General features: G+C 46.8%; 1 protein-coding gene across 6 annotated transcripts in view; it reads right to left on the bottom strand.

The window, feature by feature from the left end:
• The window catches only part of LOC140201903 (zinc finger MIZ domain-containing protein 1-like), a 231,349-nt gene that overhangs the window by 141,553 nt on the left and 67,829 nt on the right, over window positions 1–21,967 (bottom strand). Inside the window, exon 1 of one of the 6 annotated variants that reach the window (XM_072266686.1) lies at window positions 17,448–17,736. The exons of the other annotated variants lie outside the window; for them this stretch is intronic. The gene's annotated coding sequence lies outside the window, so the exon portion shown is untranslated. Of the gene's footprint in view, window positions 1–17,447; window positions 17,737–21,967 lie in introns of those variants that run through there. 6 annotated transcript variants of the gene reach the window in all.

Genomic DNA, 21,967 nt, shown 5'->3' on the forward strand with positions numbered 1-21,967 from the left:
ACCTTGCATGAACAGCCCTCTTCTGGTCACGCCACAGCATCTGAATTGGGTTAAGGTCTGGGATCTGACTTGGTTATTCCAAAACACAAATTGTCTTCTTTTTAAACCATTTTGCCGTTGATTTATTCTTGTGTTTTGGATCATTGCCCTGTTGCATCATCCAACTTTTACGAAGCTTCAGGTGATGGGCCGCTACCCTGACATTCTCCTGTAAAATGTCTTGATACAATTTGGAATCCATTGATCCCTCAATGGTTGCAAGCTGTCCAAGGCCCGAAGCAGCAAAACAGCCCCAAACCATGATGGTCCTTCCATCATGCTTCACCTTTGGGATGAGGTTTTGGTGTTGGTGTGCAGTGCCTTTTGCCTCCAAACATAGTGGTGTGCATTTCTGCCAGAAAGTTCAGCTTTTGTCTCATCTGTCCATAGACATTGTCCCAGGAGCGTTGTAGAACATTTGGGTGGCCTTTTGCAAACTTGAGACATACAGTAATGTGTTTTTGGAGAACAGTAGTTTCCTCCGTGATGTCCTTCCATGAACACCATTCTTATTCAGTATTTTCCTTATAGTGGACACATGAACAGAGATTATAGCAAGTTTTAGAGATTTCTGCAGGGCTTTTGCTGTTACCCTTGGGTTCTTTTTCACCTCCTTCATCATTGCTCGTTGGGTGATCTTTGCAGCACCGCCTACACCTAGGGAGAGTAGCAACAGTACTGAATTTCCTCCATTTGTAGACAATCTCTCTTACTATGGATTGATGAACACTCAGGTCTTTAAGAAATGTTTTTGTAGCCTTTTCCATCATCATACACCTCTACAATTCTTCTTCTAAGGTCCTCTGAAAATTGTGTTGATCAATGTATGGTGCACATAAACAGATCTTTCTTGAGAGGAGCAGGCTCTGTCAGTAACGTGACTTTGCGTATCTTTTGCATAGCGCAGGGCACCTCTACAACCCAACCTCCAAACTCATCTCATCGATTGGAACACCTGACTCCAGATAGCTTTGTAAAAGGCGATACCCCAGAGGTTCACATACTTTTTTGAACCTAGACTGTGATTGTTTAAATGGTGTACTCAGTATTGACTAGAAGAACAATTGTTTGTGTTATCAGTTTAGGCAGATTGTGTCTGTCTATTATTGGACTTAGATGTATTATTGGACTTAGATGAAGATCAGACCACATTTGTGATCAGTAATTATGCAGAAAACCAGGCAAAGGGTTGACAAACTTTTTTCTTGCAACTGTATATATTTTATTTTACTTCGAGATGCAGCACAATAACAGGCCATTCTGGCCCAGTGAGCCTGTGCGCCCAATTACACCTGTGTGACCAATTAACTCATCAACCAGTAGGCCTTTGGACTGCGGGAGGACACCAGAGCACCTACAGGAAACCCACGCGGTCACAGGAAGAACGTACAGCTCCTTACAGGCAGCGGTAGGAATTGAACCTAGGTTACTGGCACTGTAAAGCGATTACGCTAATGACTACGCCACTGTGCCGCTCAACACTCACTGCGCATTCCCAGAACAAGTTCTGCCTGTCAGTTATACAGCAGTAAACACACACACCTGCGATGAAGGAGGTACCAACACTGCTGTATCCAATTGCCTGAGGTAAAATCGGAAAACTGAATGCAGACACAGTTCCCTGGGCTAAATAACTGGGGTCAAGAGTGTTGACAGCTTCAAGTGAACGTTGCTAGTTGTCTATCCTGGTCTGACCACAAAGACAGCACATCTGAGAAAGCTCACCAGCGCCTCTACTTCCTCAGCAGGCGAAATAAATTTGGCTTGTCCTTTGTGACCGCCAGCAAATTTTGTCAACAGACCAGAGAAAGCATCCCAGGCAGATCCATAGTGGCTTGATCTGTCAACCACTCTGCAGTGAATCACAAGAAACTGCAGAGAGTCATGGACGCAGCTTGACACATCAAGGGAACCACCTTCCCCAATGTCTCAGTAAAGTAGCCAGCATTATCCATGGACATTCTCTCTTCTCCCCTCTCCTATTGAGCAGAAGATGCAAAGACTGAAAATACATACCACTAGGCTCAACAACAGGTTCTGTCCCACTGCTCTCAGACTATTGAACAGCCACCAAGTACGACAAGATGGACTCCTGACCTCAATCTATCTTGCTATGAAATTGAGCCTTTTTGTTAACCTGCACTGCACTTTCTCTGTAACTGTAACACTTTATTCTGCCCTTGCCATATTGCAATGCACCGTTACAATGAATTGACCTGTAGGAACAGTTTGCAAGATGAGTTTTTCACTACTCACCTCATGTACTTTGATACGTGTGACAGTAATCAACCAAATATGTAGAACTTACAACACAGGAGATTGCTCAGTCCATTCTACACACAAAAGACGCGAGGAACTTGGCAGATCAGGAACAGTTATTACCCTACAACCATCAAGCTCTTAAGCAAGTGTGGGCAATTCTACTCACCTCAGTTCTGAACTCCTCCAAGAGGACCACAAGCTTGTCGTAGGGTTTGGAGGCTTTCATGCCTCAATGACCCGGAGAGCTACGTTGGCTGGAGCCAGGGATTTATGCTTTGGCTCTTGGTAGGGTCACCCATGCCAAACAGGTCAAAGGGTAGAGACCAGACTAAGAGTGGTCCGCCAGTCCTCCAGGTTTGGGGGTTCAATTCAGGGCTAACAACCCTGAGTAGTAAAACAAAACTGTTACCAAAACGGCAATGAAGAATCCTCCTGCATCTGAGTGTGACAGCATTTGAGTCCACACCTAGCTGGCAGCAGTGAAATCTGAGAGGAAGCTACTGACACGATGAAGAAGCCCTGAAAACCATCAGAGATGGAAGACCAACATTGCTACCCTAAATGCCAGCGGGGTAACAGGCAGTAAGAAAATAACTCTGAATTGATTTCATCAACCTACAGACTCACATTCAAGGATTCTACAAAACCATGTTCTCAGGATAATTTTTCAAATTTAATTTGTCTTCTTTTGCACGTTGATTGTTTCAGTCTTTGTTTATGTAAAGTCCTTCATAAATTCTATTGTATTTCTATATTTTTCTGTAAATCCTTGCAGGGAAAGAAATCTCAAGGTAGTATAAGTGACACACACGTATTTTGACTGCAAGTTTACTTTGACTGTAGATGCGCCATCTAAAAGATGGCATCCAACTTGGGACTCTGAAGGCACAAGTTCTCAGAATACTTGTGTGCATCATTCACAGAAACCAACAATGTGAAATTTTAATAGTGCAATCTGAACTCTACAACTTGAATATCCATTTCTCCCTCTGGTAAACAAATTCCACCTCCCCTTCTTCTATTCTCCACTCTGACCTTTTACCTCTTCTCACTTACCTATTACTTTCCCTCGCATCCCCTCCTCCTTCCTTCTTTCCTATATTCCACTCTCCTCCTCCATCAGAATCCTTCCTCTCCAGCTCTGGACCTTCCCCACCAACCTGGCTTCACCTATCATGCTCCAGCTATCCTCCTCCTCCTCCTCACACCTTTTTATTCTGACATCTTCCCCCTTCCTTCTCAGTCCTGAAGAAGGGACTCAGCCTGAAACGTCGACTGTTTACTCATTTCCATCAATGCTGCCTGACCTGCTGAGTTCCTCCAGCATTTTGTGAATGTTGCCTTGGATTTCCAGCATCTGCAGACTTTCTTGTCTGTAACATCTTCAACTTCTAACAGCGTAGCATCAAATGTCCACACAATTTTCTAAAATTGTTCAGGATGTCAATCCATGAGAATCTTCTCTTTCTCCCAAAGCTCCATATTCACCCTGATTTCCAAACAGCCTCTTTAGCAAGTGTAGCCGTCAACACGGCTGAATCCTGCAGAAAGGGGCAAGAGAAATGAGTGCACACTGTTCACCTCTGCGGCATTGAGTTAATCAAGGGTATAGACTCCTGGAACACAGAATATTACAGCACAGTATAGGCATGTTGGCCTATGATGTTGTACTGACCCTCTCATAACACTCCATTTTTCTACCATCCATCACCCCAGTAGGGTGTTCCATGTACCCTCCACTCTCTGTGCAAGGAACTTACCTCTGAAAGACCCTGTGCACTTTCCTCCAATCACCTTCAAATTATGCTCCCTTGTATTTGCCATTTCCACCCTGGGAAAGTTTCTGGCTTTCCACTCTATCTAACCCTCTTATCATCTTGTACAGCTCAAGAGACACCCAGTACAAAGACAGGAAGGTTGTGCCAAGAGTAACAAAGATCAGGAACCTACTGACAGGTATTCACGTATGGTTGAATAATAATTGAACTTGAACATGGGAGTGGAAATTGGGGGCTTTCAACAAAACTGAGAAAACTGTGTGGAAAATTGAAGGAATGGGATTACTATACCAGGAGCAAGAACACTCTCGATTGGACGAACAGCCGACTTTCGCACCATACGATTCCATGATTCCAAGAGGCACTGACCAGTTCTGGAAGGAACTGAGGGAAGGTGAATAGATTGAAACAAGTACGGAATGGGCTTGTGTTTGTTGAATGCGTTTGCTTGTTTCCATTTCCTTCTCTGTCATTCCATAAGACATAGTAGCAGAATTAGGCGATTCAGCCCATCACATTTGCTCTGCCCATCCAACATGGCAGATATATGATCCTTCTCAATCTTATTCTCCTGCCTTCACCACGTAAACTTGACATGCTGAACCCATCAACATCTGCTTTAATTATACCCAATTACTTGGCCTCCACAGGCATCCGTGACAATGAACCCCACAAAGAAGTTCATCTTTGTCCCAAAGGGATGTCCTTCTGCCCTGTGATCCTAGACTCCCCAACTACAGGAAACATCCTCTATACATCCACTCTTTCTAGGCTTTTCACTATTCAATAAGTTTTAATGAGATCGCCACCCCCCCCCCACTCTTTTAACCTCCAGCGAGTAGAGATTCCAACCTTTCAAACACTCCTCATGCAGTAATCTTTTCATATTCATGAACCTCGTCTGGGCCCTCCCCGATGCCAGTACATCCCTTCTTAGGCAAAACTGCTCACCATATTCCAGATGTGGTCCAGCAATGCCTCAAAAAGCCTCAGCAGTACATCATTGCTCTTATATTCTAGTCCTCTCAAAATGAATGCTAACATTACAGTTGCCTTCCTTTCTACTAACTTGGGTGGTGGGGTGGAGATGCGTCTCTACCAAAGGAGGTGTAACATGTCCTTCCCTCCGCTAGCCTGCAGGTCAGCCTTGGGCAAGGTGTGGCACCTGCTTAGCCCCCCCCGATCAGGGGCACATGAAGCCATGGGAGCAGGTGGTGGATGGTCGTACAAGCAGCTGGTGCAGATCACAAGTCCTGGTTATGCGACCATTGACACCAGGCAGACAACCTCTGGAGAGTATTGATAATGGCTGGGGTCACCCGTCTAGAAAAGACAGTTCTCAGGAGGAGGCAATGATGGCAAGCAAATTCTGTAGAAAACTTTGCCAAGAACAAGCATGGTCATGGATACAGCCATCATCAAACATGTCATAGGAACTGCACATAATGATGATAATGACCACTAATACAACCTGCAGGTAAACCTGGAAGAATTCTGTTTAAATGAAACATCAATCTCTGGAAAGTCCCTTTTGGAATCAAACATCAGCCCAAACCATAAAACTGCATTTCACTTATCGGTAAACATTTCCTCAGACCTGCATTGCTGCCATCTCCAAGAAAACTCACATCTGATAAGAGCATGCCTTTATCCCTCCTCCCCCTTTTCTTTCTCCCATGGTAGTCTATCCTCTCCTATCAGAGTCCCCCTTCTTCATCCCTTTGTCTCGTTCACCAATCGACTTCACCTCCCCCTAACTCCTGGTTTCACCTGTCACCTGCTACTTTTCTTCCTCTACTCCCCCAAAACTCTTACTCTGGCTTCTAATATCTTTTATCCCCCCCCCCCCCCCCAGTCCTGATGAAGGGTCTCAGCCCAAAATGTCAACTGTTTACTCTTTTCCACAGATGCTGCCTGGCCTGCTGAGTTCCTCCAGCATTTTGTGTGTGTTGCTCAGATTTCCAGCATCTGCAGATTTTCTCTTGTTTACTAACGGCATTTCTGTGCTGAACTTGCTGTCTGGCCAAGGACCAGATGCTCAGAGATAGCCTGTCCTGGGTTTGGAGACCGGTCTATATGCGTGAGTGGCAGGGTGGGAAAGAGGCTCGTTTGCTGCTGTTGTCCATTTTGTTGCCACTGCTTGTGTTGTTTTGCTGAACGTGGTGACGGAATGTGCAGCGGCATTTGCAGGTTGTGGCAAGCTATTGGGTGTTAATGCAAACGATGCATTTCACTGCTTGTTTATTTGAGATACAGCACGGAATAGTTCCACATGGTCCTTCGAGTCGTGCCTTCCAGCAATATCCGATTTAATCCTAGCCTAATCACAGGAGAATTTACAATGACCAATAACCTGCCAACCAGTAGGCCTTTGGCCTATGGGAGGAAACCGGAACACCTGGAGGAAACTGAAGCAGTCACAGGGAGAACGTACAAACTCCTTACAGGCAGCAGCAGGAATTGAACCCGGGTCTCCTGGACCATAGAGCACTGCGCTAACCGCCCCAATAAATGTGAATCTGAATCCCAGTGAGGAAACTATCCATCGGCAACTGTTCAACAGACTATTTACGAGGCAGTGAAAGGACCATTTATCCACTTTAAGCACTTCCCTTTATAAAGCACAATATCTTGTCACTCTCTCAGCAGTCGGACACATACCAGAGCCTTAAATAAGGATTAAACTTCACTAATCGAGAGTTATGGAGCTTGACTGAAGCCAATACCTAGGATTTGTTTGTGCAGAAAGATTCTCTTCTGGGTTGAAGCATCTACTGACTATACCTGAAACCCATTCCAAGTCCAGAATTCATCTGATTTCTGAATGGACACTGAACCCGTGAACACTACCTCACTACTTTTTTATTTCTATTTTTGCACTAGTTTTTTTTTGAATAATATTTACTGTAATTCATGTTTTTTCTATTACATATTGCATTGTTCCCATGCAGGCAACAAATTTCATGACATGCTGGTGATACTAAACCCGATTCTGATACAGATTATTAACTGTTCACATAAACATCAGGGCTCAAAAGGCCAGAAAGGCCTATTCCATGCTCTATCTCAATAAATAATAGATTCTGCAGATGCTGAAAGTACAGAGTAAAACACACTCTGCAGGTCAGGCAGCATCTACGAAGAGGAATGAAGAGTCAACTTTGCGGCCGAGACCCTTCATCAGGACTGTTTGCTATAAGCATCTTTTAAGAACTTTATTTTGCAGAACTCACTGCGCTAAGAGTCAACGTCAGATCCACAAAGAATGGAGACCAGGGAAGTTTGACAAAAAGTTTGTGAAGTCTCTTTAAAACATGGGTGGCAAGTTTAAAATTCCACAATACATTACACTGGGTGTGTCATTCAGTGTTAATCATCAAGAGAAGAATATCACAGAGCTACAAATGCCACGAACCATGAAAATACCTAACAGGTTAAAGAACAAATCACTTCATGCAAATATACTTGATAAGAATTCCAGACAATAAAATCCCCAATTCAAAACTAGTTAGAGTCGTACAGCACAGGAGTAGTCCTTCGGCCCATCATCTCTATCCTGCCTACTATAAATGTAGATGAAGTCCAAATTACCCATGTTATGCCTGGTAGCCTTGTTGATTCAAGTACAACGTCTAGAGCAATTATGCCATGGACCAATACCATTAAGCAAGGGTTCCATGGACTCTAGGTTGGGAATCCCTGATCTACAGCAGTATAACACAGAAATAGGCCCATCAGCTCATTTAGACTGTCCCTGAAGTTATTCTGCCTACCCTTATCAACCCCTACCGGGACCATAGCCCTCCATTCCCCTCCCATGCATGTACCTATCCAAACTTATCTTAAGTGTTGAAATCGAACCCACATCCACCACTTCCACTGGCAGCTTGTTCCACGCTCTCACCACCCTCTCAGGTTCCCCTTAAATATCTTGCCTTTCACCCTTAACCCATGACCTCTAGTTCTAGTCTCACCCAACCTGCAAATTTCTGCAAAAACATGAATCTCAAGGTATATATGGTGACATATATGTACTCTGATAATAAATTTACTTTGATTTTTTGACTGCAGATATGCATCATTCACAGTCCTACAACGTGATAGATGAGGGTTTGATCATAACGTTTAATAGAGGTTTGGACAGTTACATAGATGGAAGAGGAATAGAGGGATATGGTCAGTCAGGTAGATAGGACAAGGCAGAGAAGCTATTTCTGTGCAGTAGGTTTTTATATGGGCTCATAGAAAAGTCTATCAGAATCACAATCAGGTTTAATATCACTGGTATATGTTGTGAAATTTGTTTTGCAGCAACAGTACATTGCAATACATAATAAAAACTGTAAATTAAAGCTATGCATTTTTTTAGAGTTATATAAGTAATGCAAAAAGAGGAAAAAAAATGTAGAAGTTGTGCTCATGGATTCAATGTACATTCAGAAATAGGATGGCAGAGGGGAAGAAGCGGTTCCTGAATCATTGAGTGTGTCTCTTCAGGGTGTTGTACCTCCTCCTTGATGGTAGCAATAAGAAGAGGGCATGACTTGGGTGTTGGGGTCCTGAATGATGGATGCTGCCTTTTTGAGGCATCGCTCCTTGAAGATATCCTGGATGCTGGGAAGGCTAGTGCTCATGTTGGAGATGACTAAGTTTACAACTTTTTGCAGCTTATTTCAGTCCTGTGCAGTGCTCCTCTTCCCATCCCACCCCAATACCAGACAGTGATGCAACCAGTTAGAATGCTTTCCGCATCTTTAAACAAGGACTTGGAGAGGCACAAGAGACAATAAATTGCAGGGACATAGAGAATGAGTCTGACCAGATTACACTACTGCGAATCAGCACAGACTTGATGGGCTGAATTCCACCTTTGGGAGCCACGTCATGATTCAAGATTCAGCTCTGTGCCAAGCAGTTCCTTAACTCCATTTATTGTGGACAGTCAGCAGCTTTCTCCCCAGGGTGGAATTAGCTAATACAAGAGGGTACAATTTTAAGGTGATTAGTGGAAAGTATGGGGGGGTAGGGAAAGAGATGTCAGAGGTAGATTTTTAATTACAGAAAGTGGTGAGTGTTTGGAACACAGTGCCAGGGATGATGATAGAGCATTTATAAAACCTTTAAGATAGGAACATGGATCAGATAAATGGAGGGAACGGTTAGATTGATCTCAGAATAGATTAAAAGGTTAGTTCAAAGGGCCTGTACTGTTTGATGGTCCTTTTTGTTCTCACTCCTGTACAATGCACCCTCTAAAGTGTGTGCATGAACATCTTTTGCTACCAGCGCTCACAGAAATTTAAACTGCCCACAGTAGATGGTCACCCTCTCCCTCGTTAGCATGTTAAGTATATTCCACGATCACATTTCCTTTTCCGGTTTCTGATGCGGATGGTGTTGACAATGTGGAGTTTGTGGTGATTTGTCTGCAAATTTTAGAACTGCCTTTTCATACTGTTTTTACTGAAGAAAATATTCAGAGTGCACATTGTTGTCACTGGGCAAAAAAAATTGCACAGCACAAGATTTTTTGCACACAGTGGTCATTACAAATTAGAGGGAACATTGCTCCTATACGGCGGTGTTTGGATGAGAAGCTTCATGTATGTGGGAAATTGCAAAGATCAGGTTCCGCAACACAGCAGGTGAAGGCACAGCATCACCTCGACACATTTCACACACAGACATCGCCAGGAGTAGCTCCGTATCCCAGTGGATAAAATCATCTTCATTACCAGCACCACTCGGGATGTTCCCAGTGCAATTTCAAATTTGGGCTGAGTTAGACAATCTCAACTGGGCAAGCTGTCACCTTTAGACTTATCACACAGATAGCGTCTAATTCATGATCTCTTTCTTGCACAGCTGACGGCAGACAGCCATCACTACCAGCAACAACCCTAGTGGTCTTGAAAGGCCGGGTTAAAGTGGACATGGACAGGACGATTCCAATAGTGAGAGAGCCTCAGAATAGAAAGCCATCCCTTTAGGACAGAGGTGAAGAGGAATTTCTTTAGCCAGAGGGTGGTGAATCTGGGAAATCCTTTGCCACAGGTGGCTGTGGAGGCCAAATGATTGGGTATATCCAAAGCAGAGGTTGATAGGAGGCTGTAAAGACAAAGGTTACGGAGAGGAGGCAGGAGAATGGAGCAAGATGGATAATAAATCAGCCCTCAGCCACGATGGAATGGTAGAGCAGACTCAATGGCCTATTTCTGTTTCTACGTGTTATGGCGAGTGACATTCCTTTACAACATTCTGCGGCAATACCATCACCAGGTTCCCCACCAGCAAACACTTGGGGGGTCACCAGTGATGAGAAACTCAGTTGGACCAGTTACATAAATACCGTGGCTGCAAACCCAGGAGGGGCATCTTGTAGCCAGTGATCGCCAGAGGAAATAGGAGCAGAATTACACCATTCAGTGCTCCTTTTTCCAACCCTATTGTCCACCTTCTCCCTGTAACACTAAACCTCCTTACCATTCAAGAATCTAACAATCTCTGCCTTAAATATACCCAAGGATACGTTCCCTCTGTGGCAATGAAAAGGCACCATGGTGGCACAGCAATTGTACAGTGTAATATTCTGCAAGGTGTCTCTGGCCTGCGGGAAGAGACCAGAGCACTCGGGTAAAGCACACACATTTCACAAAGGCATACTGGGTAGGTACTGCAGTGAAATGTCCTGCCAGGGGTGGTGGTAGAGACAGATACTTTAGGAACATTTAAGAAACTCTCAGACGGGCACATGGATGAGAGAAAAAAAATGGAGGGTTAGATTGATCTCAAAGTTAAAAGGTCAGCACACTGTGGGCCAAAGGCCTGCACTGAGCTGTATCGTCCTACAAGTACTGGTCGTTGATCGGGATTTGGAGGAGCGTTTCCCACGTATTCCTGGTCTATCTCCTCCATCGACTGGTTAGGGATCGTGGCTTGGTGTTGAGGTTTTCATGGATACCACGGCACGTACAAAAGTTCAGATGGAATTCCGTCTCCACCCACGGGTGCTGCCTCACTGAGTCACAGAGCACTCATCTTCTGTGCAGAAGCCACACTTGGGCACAGGGAGAGAAATCCTCGACGAAAAGAATCACGCAGACTCTGCTCTGAGCTTTGGCACTGAGACCTTCACTTCACAGCCAAGGTGGTGTCTTTGATTTGCACCTAATCAAAGCCTTGGGGCTCACGATTTAAATTTCTGAACATGTGATTTCTCCACAGGACGCAGCGCTTGGTTCGTGGAACACAGAAGTTGGCTATGGCAACAAGTCACAACTACCTTTACTGGCAATTTTACCCTCTTCATTAGCACTCTGATCACAAGCAACTGTTTTACAATGGGAAATGAAGTTGGAACAGGTACAGAGGAAGTTCTGCAGTTAGTGTAACATCAGCTATAAGATCAGGGTTCAATTCCCAACACAAAGAGATTTACCACTCTCCTCGTGACCGACAGAGCTGTGGGCACACTGGAAACGTGGTGATACTTGCAGGCCGCTCAGCACAATTCTCACTGGTTTGATACGAAATGACACATCTCACAGTGTTTCAATGTACATGTGACAAATAAAGCCAATCTCAATCTCAGAGATGTCACACAACCATCTTTCCATGTAGCTCCCTTCCCAGACAGAGATGTCACACAATCATCCCTAAAGATGTGGACCTTTATTTTATTGTAAGATACGACGCAGAAAAGGCCCTGCAGGCCCTTCAAGCTGCGCTGTGCAACAACCCCCATATTAATCCGAGCCTAATCACAGGACAATTCACAGCGAGCAAGTAACCTACTAACTGGTACATCTTTGGAATGTGGGATGAAACAGGAGCACCCGGAGTAAACCCACACAGTCACGGGGAGAACGTACAAACTCCTTACAGATGATGTCACAGAAGAGTACAGCACAAGAACAGGCCATTCAGCCCACAACGTTGTGCTGAACCATGTCAGAGCTGAACTCCGACGCTCCCTTTCCAACTCTAGTCCCAATAGGCTTGAAAAATGTGGAAATGGAATTGGTTGCATTATTGTCACATGTACTGAGATACAGTGAAAAGCTTGTCTTGCATACCGTTTATTCAGAACAGATCATTACACAGTGCACTGAGGTAGAACAAGGTAAAACAGTAACAGAATGCAGAATAAAGTGTAACGCCTGTAGAGAAAGTGCAGTGCAGGTAAACAGGTCACTGTAAACGGCAAATAATGGTGACATTAAAACCAACTCACTAGCTAACATCTCTTTCTAAACATTATAATTTTACCACTACTGCCAAGAAACAGGATCACTCTACACAATACATTAGAAAAAGATTCAATTTCTCCTTTGCCACTTTAGTGCAACCACAGGAGGTGGGTTTGCAAACAGGCAGTAAAGTGAAATACCATATCCTCAATCCTACCAGTGTCCCTCAGGGATTGCGGCTGCTCCCATTTTTGCTTGTCATCTACGATTCAGATGAGAATGCACAAGGCACAGTCAGTATGTAGGTGGCTTAGTGGACACTGAAGGAGGTTAACAAAACATGCTACGTTGACAGTAGAACATGTGGCAACACTTGCGAACTGCCCCCCAGTACATCCTCGGGCATGTTGGTTGTTAAATGACACGCCACTGTATGTTTTGAGGTGAAAAATTATATCTGAACCCAAAATCCCGATCAGTCTTGAATGTAGACAGTGACTGAACCTCCACAATGTTCTCAGTCAGAATTCCAAATATTCACCTACTCTGACCAACCAACCCTTAGTCTGATACAATTACCAGGTGGAACCATCTTCTCCGCGCCCACATTGTCCAGCATCCCTTAATAGTTTTGTCCAATGAAATCAGCAGAAATTTGAGGAATCAATCTAGTGAACCTTCGCTGCACCCTCCACTGCAAGTATATCCTTTCCGTAGGTAGGGAGACCAAAGTTGTTCACAATATTCCAGATTTATCTCACCAAGGTTCTATGTACTTGGAACAAGATATCTCCACTCTCGTACTCAAATACCCTTGCAATTAAAACCAAAATACAATTGGCCTTACTAATTGTCTGCCATAGCTGAAAGTTAACTTTCAATGGCTTGTGTACAAGGACATCCAGGTCTCTCAAACATCAACATATTGCATCACTGAAAGATTACTACACATTTCAGTTTTACTCCCAAAGTGGATATTCATAGTTCACAGTCCATTCTATCTGCGCAGCCCTAGACATTCTAGATCTCCCCATCCACACAAAACGTGGCTATCCAGCAAACGCGTTTATACCTTACTTGATCCCTAATCCAAATCGTTGCTGCAGGCTTGTACTTGGGACAGCATGGTAGCACGAGTAGTTAGCCTAACACTATTACAGCACTAATGACCCGGGCGCTCAGTTCTATGCCATCTGTACATTCTCCCCTTGACTGCATGGGTTTCCACTGGGTGCCCCAGCTCCCCCCCACCCCCACCGACGTTCCAAGTAGATTAATAAGCTACGTTATGGGCTGGTGCCGACTCAATGGGCCAGAAGGGCCTGTAATTGAGCTGCATCTCTAAATAAATACATTTCTCTCCAAAAACCACTCCTCAATTCACACTTGTATATTACATACACTACAAATGTGTTTCAAAACCCACGAGCCACCTTATTGAAGGCATTCCAAAAGTCCACATGCACAAATCCCCTTATCTGACTTGTTAGTTACAACCTCTACAAATTCCAACAAATTTGCCAAACGTGATTTTTGCTGATAAATCCACACTGCCTCTGCCCAATTCTGTTTCTGCAAGTCTCCTGCCAACACGTCCTGAGACCTACACTCAGTGGCCACTTTATTAGGTCATTCATTCGTTTGCTATGTGCTGTGTCGCAAGGCATGGCCGATCATGGTCTTTCCATGACCATGATTGTTCTTGGCAAATTTTCCTGAAGAAGTGCTTTGACATTGCCTTCTTCTGGGCAGTGACTTTAGGTACACCTGCTCGTTAATGCAAATATCTAATCAGCCAACCATGTCACAGCAACTCAGTGCACACAAGCATGCAGACATGGTCAAAAGGTTCAGTTGTTGTTCATACCAAACATCAGAATGGGGGAAGAAATGTGATTTTAGTGAGTTTAACTGTGGAATGATTGTTGGCGCTAGATGGGGTGGTTTGAGTATCTCAAACTGTTGAACTCCTGGGATTTTCAGGTACAACAGTCTCTAGAGTTTACAGGGAATGGCACAAGAAACAAAGCGTCTAGTGAGCAGCATTTCAGTGGGTGAAAACACCGTTAATGAGAGAGGACAGAGCAGAACAGCCAGACTGGTTCAAGGTGACAGTAGCTCAAACAGCCACACATTACAACAGTGGTGTACAGAAGAGCATCTCTGAATGCACAACACGTCAAATCATGAAATGGATGGGCTACAGCAGAAGACCATGAACATACACTCAGTGGCCACTTTATTAGGTACAGGAGGTACGCTACCCTCGTTTCTGCTGTTTGAAGCAGTGGGCAATTCCATTCTCATAAACCCAGCAGATCCTCAAGTCTTCTCCAGGGGTGGCAGGTCAATGGGCAAAGTTCACAGGTGGAAAAGTACACTGACCACACTTGGGTGGCACGGTAGCATAGTGGTTAGCACAAACGCTTTACAGCACTAGCACCAGTGATCACTGATCCGGGTTTGATCCCCACCACTGTCCACCCGGTGCTTGTACATTCTCCTGGTGACCACAAAGGTTTTCTCTGAGTGTTCTGGTTTTACAGAACATTACAGCACAGTACACCTGCTCCAAGATTAATTTAACCCTTCCTTCCCTTTTTATCTATCGTCCATGTGTCTAAGAGTTTGTTAAATAGCCCTAATGTAACTACCTCTACCACCACCACTGGCAGGGTTTTCTACGCACCCAACCACTCTGTGCCAAAAACTTACTTCTGATATGACCCTCCCATACTTTCCTCCCATCACCTTAAAACCACACTCCCTCATACTAGTCACTTTCGTCTTCGGAAAGTCCACTATCCACTTGATCTATGCTTCTTATCATCCTGTACACCTCTCTCCTCCTTCAGTCACCTCTCATCCCCCTGTGCTCCAAAGGGAAAAGCCCAAGCTCGCTCAACCTGTCCTCGTAAGACATGCTCTCTAGTCCAGGCGGCACCCTGGTAAATCTCCTCTCAAATTTCCTGCCACATTACAGAGGCTGAGGTTAGAGTCAGTGGTTTGTGGACATGATCTGTTGGCCCCAAAATCACGGTGACGCTTGCGGGCTGCCCTCAAACTGTGCTGGCCATTGACTCAAAGCACTATGTTTCAATGCATGTGATAAATAAAGCTAACCTTTACAGTACGGTGCAAAAGTCTTAGGCACATGAAAAATTTCATAAAGCGAAGATGCTTGCAAAAATATCGAAAAGTTTCTAAACAGCAAGAAGGATACAGTACTATGAAGAGCAGTAAACAATAAAAAAAATCTAATCAATATTTGGTGTTACCACCCTTTGCCTTTAAAACTGCTTTAATTCTCTTAGGTACACTGCCATACCTAAGGAAATCGGCCCGCAGGTTGTTCCAAGCACCTTGGAGAAGTTGTCACAGTTCTTCTTCGACTGTCTCTCCAGGTAATCCCACACAACCTCAGTGTTGTTGAGATCAGGGCACTGTGGAGGCGACACCATCTGTTGCAGAACTCCCAGTTCCTCTTTATGACCTTGGCTGTGTGTTTGGGATCACTGTCCTGCTGCAGAGTGTAGTTGGGACTGATCAGACGCCTCCATGAAGGTATTGCATGATGGATAAGAACCTGCTCATGCTTCTCAGCATTGAGGATTCAATTAATTCTGACCAGATCACCATTTGCAGAAATGCAGCCCCAAACCTGCAGGGAACCTCCACTGTGCTTCACTGTTGTCTGTTCACTGCACACACTCTAATCCTAGTTTCACACAACGTCTATCAAATTTCCCCTTTCTCCTGTGCTCCACAGAATAAAGCCCTAACCTATTCGGCCTTTCCCTACGACTCAGGTCAAGTCCCAGCAACATCCTTGTAAATTTTCTCTCTACTCTTTCAATCTCATTGATATCTTTCCTGTACGTAGGTGACCAGAAATGCACACAATATTCCAAATTTGGCCTCACCAATATCTTACACAATTTCAACATAACATCTCATCTCCTGTACTCAGTACTTTGATTTATGAAGGCCAATGAGCCAAAAGGACTCTTTACGACCCTATCTACCTGTGAAGATATACTTTTAAGGAATTATGGGTCAGTATTCCCAGATCCCTCTGTTCTACTGCACTCCTCAGTGCCCTATCACTCACTGTGCAAGTCCTCCCAAATGCAATACCTCACACTTGCCTGCATTAAATTCCATCCCATTTGTTAGCCCATTTCTCCAGTTTGTCCAGATCTTGCTGCATAACTTTCCTCACTGTCCAATCTTGGTGTCATAGTGTGTGGCCCTGTAGGTTTTCCCTGGGTGCTCCACACTGGTAGATTAATTGGCCAATACAAATCGTCCCCTTGTGGCAAAACTCCGGGGGTGCGGGGGGGGGGGGCATTTTTGGGAAACTCTGGGTGAGAGAGAAATAAAATGGGAGCTGAAGGGCCTGTCCCATGCTGAGGGCCCAGATTGAGCACTGAGAAGGGTTAAGGTAAGAGCCAGGTCAGGTGGGTGGGGGACACTATGGTCTGTGGTTCCCAGGACATGAAGCCAACGTCAAGGCAGCAATCTGGGGGTGGGGTCAAGTCAGGGCAACGGTGGGCTGTGACATTAGGACAGCGGCAGGGGTTGGAGGGGAACACACTCGAGGACAGAGTGCAGTCACTGGGGTGGGGAGGGGGGAAGAGACAGTAATGGACTTCATCAGTACTGTCCAATACACAGCGTAGCACTGCGTCCTAATAGTGAGAGACTGGTTTAGAATGCATATAGAATTTTTTTTAAATAGCAACGCAGTCATTACACTAAACGCACGATCCACAGTAGGGAAACATGTTTAACTGTTTGGCTATAATATCATTTAAGAAATACAAGTTCGCCAGAACAAAGTTTAAAATTACAAGGCAAATCCAGTGCTTGGGGGCAAGCATGCAAATCCCAACCTCAGAAAACACGCACGTTATAAATTAACCGCGAGAAACACACGGGTGTCAGCCGTCCTCTCGCTTCTCCCCCATCTGCCTCGCCGCGTTAAACCCGAACTCTTTCTCGCTTTTGTTCCCGAGCCGTGCTCGGCCGCCGACCCGCTAGTTCGGTGGCCCCAACCGGGGTGCACCTGAGCCCTCGACCCCGTGTGCAAACCCCCGGGGGGGGCGAGCGGGATTAATCATGCCCCCTCCATCACCGAACCAACCCCCTGACGTGAGGGGGCGGCTGCCCCGCTTACCTAGTGCGGTGGGTAGGCTCTGCCCTGCGTCCTGGCCCCCCGTCCACGGCCGGGAGTGGGCATCAGGGCTCCATTTTCAGCGGGCGCCGGGGCCGGGGCTGCAGCGCAACACAAAGAGCGGCGCGGCGCGGCAGGGCAGGCTCGGCTGGGCTCAGCTCGGCACGGCTGCCGTCCGTCCTCTCCCTCCCTCTGTCCCGCCTCGCCTCGCCTCGCCTCCCGTCCCGTCCTCCCGGCGTCGCGAGCCGAGCTGCCGTTGCACAATGCACATTAATTATTCATTATATCCCCTCAACCTTTGGCTCGCAGACACAAGCAGCGGAGTGCAGAGCCGAGCCGAGCCGCCCGCCCGATCACTCGGGGGGTGGGGGGAGGGACAGAGAGAGCCCGAGGGGGGAGGGGGGAATCTCCACCCCGGCCGCCCACCCACCCACCCACAACCCCAACCCCCGTCACCTTGACTGAGCTCCTCATGTCGAAGGGTCGTATGCCCACCGGCGGCTCTAATTCTGACTCGCCGGCTGGTGGGGGGGAGGGTGTATGGGGTGGGGGAGGGGTAGGGGGTAAGAGGAGAGGAGTGGGTGGGAGGGGGAATGGTGGGGGAGAGGAGAGGAATGGGGCAGAGAGGAGTGGGATGGGGAGAGGAGGGGGGTGAGGAATGGGGTGAGGACGGGTGTGGAGGGGGTTTGGGTGGGGTTCAAGAGGGGGTTGGTTTGGAGGTGGAGGGGTGGGTGGGGGTGAAGCGGGGGTGGATGGGGTGACGAGTGGAGGGTGGGGGGAGAGGAGATGGGAATGGAAAGAAGAGGGAAGGGAGAGGAAAAAGAAGAGGGTTGAGGGGGATGGGAGGAGGAGAGCAGGGAGGAGTTGAGGGGGAAGGGAGAGGAGAGGGGTTGGGTGTGGGGGAGAGGAGAGTGAGAGGGAGGAGGGGTGGGGGAGGAGAGTGAGAGGGAGGAGGGGTGGGGGAGGAGAGTGAGAGGGAGGAGGGGTGGGGGAGGAGAGTGAGAGGGAGGAGGGGTGGGGAGGAGGGTGAGGGGGAGTGGGGGTGAGAGGGAGAGGAGAGCGTGGAGGGTCTGAGAGGTTGGGAGGGGTTGAGGGGGAGAGGAAAGGGAGAGAAGGAGGGGGAGGTGTTGGTGTGGAGGGACTGGAGCGGGAGGGGTAGATGGGAGGGTAGGGGAGAGGAGAGGGGTGGGGAGTGTGAGAGGGAGGAGGGAGAAGGGAGGGGCAGAGGTGGAGGGGAAGGGGGAGTAGGCAAGGGCAGCAGAGAGAGAGGGGGAAATGGAGGGCCGGGGGGTGGTGGGAAATGGGAGAGCGGCTAGGGTTGCAAATCTAGATTTTGCTGAACGCCTACGCTCTGTCCGCCAGAGAAAGCAGGATCTCCCAGTGGCCATAAATTTTAATTCCACATCCCATTCCCATTCTGATATGTCTATCCATGGCCTCCCTACTGTATACATGAAGCCACACTCAGGTTGGAGGAACAACACCTTATATTCTGTCTGGGTAGCCTCCAACCTGATGGCATGAACATTGACTTCTCTAATTTCCGCTAATGCCCCACCTCCCCCCCCCCCGTACCCCATCCGTTATTTATTTATATACACATATTCTTTCTCTCTCTCTCCTTTTTCTCCCTCTGTCCCTCTGACTATACCCCTTGCCCATCCTCTGGGTTCCCCCCTCCCCCTTTTCCTTCTCCCTGGGCCTCCTGTCCCATGATCCTCTCGTATCCCCTTTGCCAATCACCTGTCCAGCTCTTGGCTCCATCCCTCCCCCTCCTGTCTTCTTCTATCATTTTGGATCTCCCCCTCCCCCTCCCACTTTCAAATTTCTTACTAACGCTTCCTTCAGTTAGTCCTGACAAAGGGTCTCGGCCCGAAACATTGACTGTACCTCTTCCTAGAGATGCTGCCTGGCCTGCTGCGTTCACCAGCGTCTATGATGCTGTCCCTTTGACTCAACAGATTTGTACAGAGACCCTGCAAGCAAAGTGCACGGAGGTCTGTCAGAAGTGTTCCTACCTTTTACTGAGTAACACACACAAAACGCTGGAGGAACTCAACAAGTCAGGCAGCATCAACAGAGGGAGATGAACAGTTAACATTTTGGGCTGAGACCTTGGGGAATGGAAAGGAGGGGGGGGAGAGGGAGAGAGAACAAGCTGGCAGGTGGTAGGTGAGACCAGATGAGGGGGAAGGTGGGTGGGGGTGGGGGTTGAAGTAGGAAACCATGTGGAAAAGGTAAATGGCTGAAGAAGGAATCTGATAAGACAGGAGAATGGACCATGGAAGATAGGGAAGGAGGAGGGAGCGGGAGGCGATAGGTAGGTAAGGAGAAGAAAAGGGTTGAGAGGGGATCCGGAATGGGGAATGGGAAAAGATAGAAAGGGGAGGGGGAGAACTTGATGTTCATGCCGTCAGGTTGGAGGCTACACAGATGGAATATGAGGTGCGGCCCCTCCAGCCTGAGTGTGGCCTCATTGTCAGACCTTTCAGGAAAGACGGGGGAAGCTTGCCCAGTGACAGCTCTCATATCTACTGAACACTATTTTAAAAATAAAACTCTGTGCACTAAACACAGACCAAGTCCATCCTATGACAAATAGAAAAGAACTTTAAAATGTACTGTAAATCTAAAAATGCTTTTCGTAAAGGCAGGTACCAAGAAGAGAGTGAAAAGGTGACATTTATATCGGACTAATTAAGCCTGGATTTCAAGCAGACAGTGGCGCTCTGGGTGATTCAGATACAAGAGTTCCTCAGGATGTTCTGTGTGACACCCCCAAGAGGGTCAAATACATATCACACCATATAAGGCTGACTAAGTTTGGATTAGACAGACTGCGTAGGTACAGGCTCTATAAACACTCACAACCACCTCACTGGAAGGCCTGAACAGATCACAGCTTGTGACAGAAGGCCAGTTCAGGGTGTCGGGGATCAGACAGACTAATGTGTTTTCTCCATCCAACTGTGCCCTCTGAGGAGTTATCCACTTTAATGAAAAGGAGAGGTAGAGGGCCGGACAAGGATCGGCTGATGGGAATCACAATGGGAAATCCCGATTGTCTCAGCCTCCGGGGTGGGGGCGGGGAGGAATGTAGACCCGAGTGCAGCCTCTTGTTCAGCACCTTCAGGGACCCTGCACCCATGGGAGCTCAGGGTCCATGAGAACTGGTACAACGAGCTGTGAAGGGTAGCTCATCTAGGTTTGCCACTGGCGTTTAGAGTAGCAATGAAGGTCCTCCATCTCTCTCTGTCCATACCATCACACTCAGGTGTAGAAGGATTCTTCATTGCTGCTTCCATGACAACTTTGATTTACTCATCAGGATTGTCAGCCCTGAGCTGAACCCCCAAACCAGGAGGACCGGTGGACCACTCGTAGTCTGCCCTCTACCCTTTGACCTGTTTGACATGGGTGACCCTACCAACAGCCAAAGCACAAGTCTCTGATTCCAGCCAACATAGGTCTCTGGGTCAGTGAGGCACACAAGCCTCCAAATTAGCCAAGGCTGTGGTCACCCTGGAGGAGTTTTGGCGCTGGTGTTGGACTATTTTTGTCAGATGAACCAAGATACAGTATAAAGTTTGTCTTGCACACTGTTCCTACAAATGACATCTCATTGTATTGAGCTAGAATGAGGAAAAACTATAACAGAATAGAGTGTAAAAGCAACCAAAGTGTACAGGATCAACGTACATCATAAAGTGCAAGATCATAACAAGGTAGATTGTGAGGCCAACAGTCATCCAATCATCACACACACAAAATGCTGGTGAACGCAGCAGGCCAGGTAGCATCTCTAGGAAGAGGTACAGTCGACATTTCGGGCCGAGACCCTTTGTCAGGACTACCTGAAGGAAGAGCTAGTAAGAGATTTCAAAGTGGGAGGGGGAGGGGGAGATCCGAAATGATAGGAGAAGACAGGAGGGGGAGGGATGGAGCCAAGAGCTAGAAAGTTTTATTGGCAAAAGGGATACGAGGCTGGAGAAGGGAGAGGGTCATGGGGTGGGAGGCCTAGGGAGAAAGAAAGGGGGAGGGGAGCCCAGAGGATGGGCAAGGAGTATAGTGAGGGGGACAGAGGGAGAAAAAAGAGAGAGAGAGAGAAATAAATAAATAAGGGATGGGGTACAAAGGGGAGGTGGGGCATTAACTGGAGTTAGAGAAGTCAATGTTCATTAACGGAAGTTAGAGAATCATGTCCATTCAACATTCTGAAAACAGTGGGATAGCAACTGTCGTTGAAGCCTAGTGCTTTCAGACTTTTGAACCTTCTGCACAAAGAGGGAGGGTAGGAGAGAGAAGAGAGACTGTCCAGGTTGGGTGAGGTTATCTCTGATTATGCTGCTTCCTTTACTGAGGGGGTGAGAGCTGGCTGCACCACCATCTGGGTATGGGGTGGGGGGAGCTACTGCACAGGATCAAAATTAGCTGCAGAAGGTTGTGAACTCGATCAGCTCCATCATGGGCGCGAACCTCCCCAGCATCAGGACATCTTCAAGGAACAATGCCTCAAAAAGGCA

The sequence above is a fragment of the Mobula birostris genome, chromosome 8 (assembly GCF_030028105.1).
Source record: "Mobula birostris isolate sMobBir1 chromosome 8, sMobBir1.hap1, whole genome shotgun sequence".
In the NCBI taxonomy this organism is placed as follows: Eukaryota; Metazoa; Chordata; class Chondrichthyes; order Myliobatiformes; family Myliobatidae; genus Mobula; species Mobula birostris.